At 40.2% G+C, this 7,923-nt stretch overlaps 1 long non-coding RNA gene across 1 annotated transcript; it reads left to right on the forward strand.

Annotated features, from left to right (window-relative positions):
- The first annotated feature begins 404 nt into the window (after nucleotides 1-404).
- On the forward strand, nucleotides 405-7,209 carry LOC127537106 (uncharacterized). The gene is made up of 3 exons (XR_007946584.1): nucleotides 405-515; nucleotides 3,980-4,074; nucleotides 5,257-7,209. It is a non-coding gene; the product is annotated as an uncharacterized LOC127537106 (long non-coding RNA).
- Nucleotides 7,210-7,923: the final 714 nt, after the last annotated feature.

Here is a 7,923-nt window from a genome sequence, read left to right on the forward strand (position 1 = left end):
ATAACCTCGCTTCGCAAGGGAAGACCGAACTGTGTAAGATAACTTTATTAAACAAGGTAAGACCTTAAATTTGTGTTTACGGGGGGCAATGTGCATATTTGTGTGCTCATTTATGTTTAGCGGAAGAACAGACAACTACTTTACGGACCGTCTCGGTTGTTTGTACTGCAGCTAGCTAAGACCGTTAACCAGGTTACTTTCAAAAACATATGGACTGGTAAGCTAGCTAAGACTGGTATCTCGCATTGCTGGTAATGTTATTTACAGCCACGTAAGATCATAAAGAATGGCAATATTAAACTTCGTGTCTATGCAGTGCTTTGTTTTACTAGCGAGGCCTGCTAGGTATGTCTGGACGTGTTTTACCGACGGCGGGCGGGAATGGCCCCCCTCCCCCTCACACACACACACACACACACACACGGAGCTGCAGCCGAGCTGCTAGATAGAAGGGGATAGATTGAGGGCGACTCTCTGGGGGCAGACTTTAGCCGACTGGCGAAATGCGTGTTACTGTAAGTTCCATAAAACTTTTTTGTGCAGATGTAATAACAATTAAACACGCGCATTTAACTGTCAACCCGTAATTTGGCGGAGGTGATGTGCGTTCCTCTGTCGCGTCTGACAGCCACACCGCAGCTCGGGTATTGGAGAGCGCGCTTATTCGTTTCTGTCTTAGACGTGACGATTGTTCAATGTTAAAGGTTGTGTTGTAAAACGAAACACAATTATGGTTAACTGTTAACGGTGATAACAGGCTGCTTTTAAGCTAATTTGTACATGGAAGGGCGCATTTCCTGTGAGTCCGGGTACTGTAGAGCGCGCTTCGTTTCTGTCGGACCGAGTCATTGTGTGTGTGTGTGTGTGTGTGTGTGTGTGTGTGTGTGTGTGTGTGTGTGTGTGTGTGTGTGTGTGTGTGTGTGTCGCTGCCGGCAGAGCTGCTGGTGAATCCGGCTGTATAGTTTAAGCAGTGAAGTTAATTTTAGAAAGATTGGGAAAATCTAATGTGACAATGTGAGATGTTAAATCAAATGGGAATGGGTCATAGGTGGAATGTTTGCTGCACAGTTACAGACATTACGAACTTGTAGATCTGATATTTGAATTTTGTTTCTTTTGATTTTTTTGTTAGACTGTCTGTCCACCAGCCCAAAGTCAAGGTTGTGGACCCAGCATATACACATGGTGAGCATCATGGAATATTTCCGGAACTGGAGGAAACGTAATGCCGTGGGGTAGCAGTGCGACCTATCTTACCCGATGGTCAATTTACATTCAAGTATTTAAATGATGCAATCAAATTGACCAAAGTTTTTTTCTTCAATAAATAAATAAACTTCAGTGGGTGGTGAGAGGAGAAGAGAAGACAAGCCGTTTTTTTCCCCCCACATTTCTTTTGATGTTCAAAATCATCAAAACAAAAGCCCAATGTTTAAAAGTTTATTGATGTATAGGTTCATTCAAAAAGTGAATAATCATGAAATCTTTTATTTCAATAGCAATCAAAATAATACTGATTATTCAGCCCGGTCTCACGGGGATTTGTGAAACTGTCACGTCAGTTTTTGTTTCGGTTTCGTGCGCACCAACACGATGTCGTCATGTTTTTCGTGCCGCTCACCACGAGCGAAACCCGCTGTGGTAATCACATCTGAAAGTGGTTTATACCGGCGGATTCATGACGATCTAAGCTGTCCATCGGCGTTTGCGGCTGCCGCCGCAGCAGCCATTGCAGCCGCCAGACATCCGGTTGCAGCAGCGGCCGCAGCGGCGGCCGCAAGCGCAGATGGACAGCTTAAATCGTCATGAATCCGCCGGTATAAACCACTTTCAGATGTGATCCGGCCGCTGTTGTGGCCGGATGTCCGGCGGCCACAATGGCGGCCGCGGCGGCGGCCGCAAACGCCGATGGACAGCTTAGATCATCATGAATTCGCCGGTATAAACCACTTTCAGATGTGATTACCACAGCGGGTTTCGCTCGTGGTGAGCGGCACGAAAAACATGACGACATCGTGTTGGTGCGCACGAAACCGAAACAAAAACTGACGTGACAGTTTCACGAATCCCCGTGAGACCGTGTTGGATTATTATGTTTTCCATAAATGTGCAGCTCTACTCATCAGAGAGAGGAGAGATCAGAATTGTCCAGATCAGGCCATCGAAGGTTCCAGAGGGGAGATCCCTTTCCACTGGAACAGAAGAGTAAGTGTGCACTAAAAACAGACCTGTTTACCTCCCGCATTCAGCGTAATAAATTCTGCAATTCAGTGTCCTATTACGCAATTACGCATATCTGTAGCTAATTACGCTTTTGTCAAAACAGATAAACTACGCATTTCGGACTCTGTGTCATAAAGAGTTAATTCTGTAATTCTGTTCGTTTTTCAGCCCGTTTTTACATTATTTTCACTCCAAAAACTCATAAAGAACTCAAAAAAGTGCTTCAGAGCAGCTCCAGTTGGGAGGTGGAGAGACAGGCTGCAGCTGCAGCCGGAGCTGACGTGTGAAAAGTCACACAACCCTGCTCGCAGAGGCTGTATTTATATTCTGCTATTCAGCAGGCTCATTGGTTACCAGGCCTGTCAGTCAAAAGCTTTCTCCGACGTGATTTGCTCAGAATTTACTGATGAAATTGAGGTAGGTCCAGATCTGTCAGTCTCTGCGACGGTTGGCTGTTTAGGCCTCGGAGGCAAGCCAGAGTCAGTTGATTGGTTGAAATGCGGCGTAAACCAAAAGGATAGAGTTCAGCCACCATTTTGACTCCAAGACGGCGTGGATTTCTCTATGCTTCATAAAAATCTGGACATAAATACAGTGAATATGAAACGAGCAGCGCCACCATGCGCCGCGTGCGCACGCACGGAGCCGAGCTATTTGTGGATTATTTACTTATTTCAAGACATGTTTTGGAAAAATATTATACTTGATAGTGTTGTCTGGATGCTTAAACTTGGATTCTGGCCGTTTTTTGTGGATTATTTTCATCTTTGACCAGTAAAAGAGCGTCCAAATGTGAGTTCAGCCCTTTAAATGTTTTGTTGTTTGTTGGAGAAATGTGTTTATATTACCCGCTGTGGTAATCACATCTGACAGTGGTTTATACCGGCGGATTCATGAGAATCTAAGCTTTCTGTGGGTGTATAGTGTTTGTATCATCGCTTTTGCAGCTAAAAATGCTTATGCAGATAAACTTCAGCGGCCCATATTCGGGCCGATGCAGCTTTAAACATTTTCAAACTTTACTTCACCTGCATTCAAGTTATGTGATTTGAATGTCCGATTCCTTTTATGTTTGAAAATGTTAGGTATTGTGTGGCTTGTGAAGAAATTGGTCAGCGATACATTACACATGTTATTACACATTCCCTTCTCAAGATTACACATTTTGACTTAAAGGCTACACATTGGTTTCTGGAGGGGTAAACAGGTCTGTAAACAGAAAATACTGCATGGGATACCGAATATGAACTGACATTTTTGTCTTTGGTCTGACATTCAGAATTCCAAAAGAGAGTGCTTTTTTTTGCTTGCCGACATCAGAGCAAAGCTGTATGAAGTTGGCAAGCAATCAGTGCCCCAGGAGTCACTCTTTCACCTGGAAGTAGTTGACTCAATGGAAGATCTTCATGAGCTCAACAAAGAGCTTACATCTGATGCCAAAAGAAAACTGATGGTAAGTTAGGGAATAAAAGCAAACATATATATATATATATATATATATATATATATATATATATATATATATATAACAAAATTTATATATATGGCATATTTAAATATAATGTTGGAAAATTATATTTTCAGACAGCTAAATTGATGAAGATTGGTGGGACTGGCGTTCGGGAAAATGTGAGCAACGTCATGAAGAGGTTAGCTGTGTTCTTTATCTGTCAATCCCAGAAAAAAAGCAGCAGTTAAACTGAAGTTGTAACTGATCGTAATAAACTAATAACCTCAATGTGTTTGTGTTCAACAGAGTCCTCACAAACAAAATCATGGCAGGGCTCAATATGGATGGTGGCAATGGCAAGGGTGCCTTTAGAGGAATGACCCTTTGCAAGGTCATGATTGGTAAGTAGAATCTCTTTTTGTGCATCACCTGTTGAAATAAGTTGTATTGCAGGCTTTGTTAAGCTGCATTATGTAATAATGTAATAAATTTTCAGTGTATGATGTAATAATGCTGCATTTTGTAACAATCTGCCGCATTTTGTAATAAAAATCTTGAACGCAATATATAATATATGTTACAAAATGCGGCGTTATTACATCATACACTGAAAATTTATTACATTATTACATAATGCAGCGTAACGCATTATGTAGTATATATAATATACGCTGCTCAAAAATATTAACGGAACACTGAGAAAATACATCATGTTTCAATACGGGGAAAAAACAAACTGGATATTAGCATTGATATGGACTGCATAATGTGTTAGGAATGAAAAGTGCCACATTGTTTGATGGGAATGAAAATTATCAACCCCCCAGGAGGGCTAAATTCAAGACACCCCAAAATCAAAGTGAAAAACTGATGTGGCAGGCTGGTCCATCTTGCTGAAATTCCTTGGCAGCAACTCAAAATGGTATTCAGTAGTTTGTATGGCCTCCATGTGCTTGTATGCATGACTGACGATGTCGAGACAAGCTCTGAATGAGACAACAGATGGTGTCCTGGGGTATCTCCTCCCAGAACTGGACCAGGGCATCGCTGAGCTCCTGGACAGTCTGAGGAGCAACCTGATGGTGTCTGATGGAACAAAACATAATGTTCCAAAGGTGTTCTATTGGATTCAGGTCAGGTGAGCGTGGGGGCCAGCTAATGGTATCAGTTCCTTCATCCTCCAGGAACTGCATGAGTTCTCTTACCACATAAGACTGGGCATTGTCGTGCACCAGAAGGAATCCAAGACCATTGCACCTGTAAACTCATTCCTGTTTTGGGGATTGTCTCATTGTTACCCCTCTAATGCATCTGTTGTTAATTTCATGAACACCAAAGCAGCTGAAACTGACTAAAAAGCCCTTCAGTTACTTGACAAGATCAGTATTCCACAGGTTTCACTGATTTGATGCAATATTTAGATTAAAAAGTGTTCCTTTAATTTTTTTGAGCAGTGTATATACTACATAATGCACTGGGTTTCCACCAGTGCATTATAAGCAAGACGGGCCACCTGACTTTCTGTTTGATCCGCAATCAAAAAACTCAATTTATTTAACACTTGCAATATTTCCTTTGTTCAGAAGCCATTCTGAGGACACAGCCTGGGGCAACTGAGGCAGCTGTTGTGTCCCGAATTGGGGCATACCTTAGATCGGCACCTGACAGGAAAGGTGGTGGTGGACAAAAGACTGCTGACACTAATGCAGCTGTTAGTGCCTGTTAATGTTGAAAACATCTGTTGATGTTGGAAAGAGTTTTGTACTCTAAATAGAAAATAAAAATTGTTCTTATTTTGTTCATACATGTATGCTTGATCATTGAGAGATATTCCCAGGTGGAAACTGCTGTAGCAAAAGCAAATGAAGGACTGTCACTCAATATAGACAAGGTTATGTGCATGTAATACTGCAAAACTGCAAGGGTCTCGTCTTGTATTGCTTTGTATTAGAATCACAGGAGCTTCATCATCTTTAAATCCTGACAGAGATCTTTTAGTCAGTTTCGTGAGACTAAGAGTAAGACAATTCTTTCAATACTAGATTGAAATTGAAATTATGTCAAAATAACATCAGTATCATATGGCCGAAAGTTTAAAGAATCGCATTGAAACAACGTCAAAATTACATCAATATCAATATTTGACTGAAAGATAAAGGAATCTTAACATTGAAGCAATATCAAAATAACATTAATTTGGTCATTATTTGGCTGAAATTTGACATCAATCAAATTCATGTCAAAGTTTGACATCATGTTGATTTACGTTTTTGACCAAATCAGAATGTAATTTTGACATCAATGAATGACATCAACTTGATGTTGCATTGACATCAGATGCCCACTGGGAAGGTAACTCTGACTTTCTAGTGCAGGGGTCACCAACTATATTTGCCAGAGGGCCAGAATTTTACCGGACAGTCACTTTGGGGGCCGGACCCTCAAACAAAAATTAAATAAAAATCGAATTTTGGCATAACATTATTATTTGCTGTTTAATTTTTATATTTTTTCCATTTCATTACAAAACTGAAGGCATTTTTAGCCTTTATGAGTCAGTGCTCCTATCACCTGTACCACAGTCAACCACTAGGAGTGATAGAGATATTTTGCCTCATCTCAAGTCAACTTTATTCACAGAACACTTGAAAAAGAAGCACCGCAGAAGTGACAGGAAAGGGCCTCTTAACACGGGTAAAATGGCACTCTCTAAGGCCACGAAACGAAAAGTTGATGTGGAAAACAGATCCTTTAATAATGACTGGACTGACTGCTTTAATAGTGTGGACCACATGATATTGTATAACGTACACATGCAGAACGCACACCTGTGCTCAGTGCAAGGTCATTTTGTTTGTGGGTTCATCTATATTAAATGGTCACATTCTATGCTGTCATGATTTCTGCCACAAATTTTTTCAAGTCTCAGCTGTGACAAATCATACAACGACTGAGCAGCCTTGGCAGAGTGCTGTACTCTCTGAATGCTTTTCATATCAAAGTTTTAAATCTAAATCTGGAGATCTTGTATTGTCTGTACAAAAAAAAAAAAATAGAAACCTGACCAGATGCTCAGAGTACACAGGAAAAGAATTTGTAATTTTAACCGTGTAAAACTGTCAAACCATGATGTAAAAATTTGTAAACTCTGAAACAGTTTGACACCTTTTATATGACATGAAATCACCATAAACGTGTTAATCAAGAGAAAAAATGTTAAACATTTCTCTACTGGGGAGTGTGATTGTCTGTCTGTATATGTACCTTTGTGACAGACTGGTGACCTGTCCAGGGTGTCCCCTGCCTTTGCCTGAGTCAGCTGGGATAGACTCCAGCACCCCCCATGACCCTAGTGAGGATAAAGCGGTGTATAGAGAATGGATGGATGGATTTCTCTACTGTGTATAACATCAATACTGTAATATTTGCATTTATTTCTTTGAAATAATACATTTTTTCACTGCTAAATGTATATATTGTTGTGCTAATAATGAAAACATGCTGTAATATTAATAAAAAAGACACTTTTGCATTGATTTCATGTCAAAGTTACAGTTTGTAGTGGTCAAATTGTTGTACTTTTGTGTTCATAATGCACATATGCTTGAATATTGATAACAGCTAGAACCACAATTTATCCATTTTCATTGGTCAAAATACATTTATCAAATGTTAGATGCACCAACTATTGGGCTGGAAAAATGGAAATGGTGTAATATTTATAACAGGTCACTCAAAATATTATTTTATAGGTATTTCCATTTAAATTTTCAAGTAAAACAAACTTTTTTTGAAAGGTTAAAACTTTTTTTGACAGTGAAATTTAAAAATTAACAGCATTAACACATTTCTTTACCGTAAATGAAGAAAATGTTTTACTGTAATTTTAGGGCAGTGTTCTGACAACCACAGATTATTACCGTAAAAATAACTTCATTTTTTTACAGTGTACCGAGTAAAGAAACAGCCCAAATGAATGCTGCTGTACCTCAGTTAACCTGCCAGCAAATGAAGCCTGACACAGAGTGACGAGTTGACATTAAGGAACACCGCGATGCTTTGTTTGATTTGCATCCTGCGGGACATTTTCCACCTCCAGACGCCCTCAGATCAAAGCGCTGCTAGATGAAGCATCGTGTCAGGATGTCGCTCTGCACATGACAGAAAGAGAAGCTAATTGGCTCCAATCTCAGACCTGCCGTACACAAATTTATGTCATACATGTTCACATCCTACAACCTTCATCTGTC

Source organism: Acanthochromis polyacanthus, chromosome 14 (genome assembly GCF_021347895.1).
Source record: "Acanthochromis polyacanthus isolate Apoly-LR-REF ecotype Palm Island chromosome 14, KAUST_Apoly_ChrSc, whole genome shotgun sequence".
Classification (NCBI taxonomy): Eukaryota; Metazoa; Chordata; class Actinopteri; family Pomacentridae; genus Acanthochromis; species Acanthochromis polyacanthus.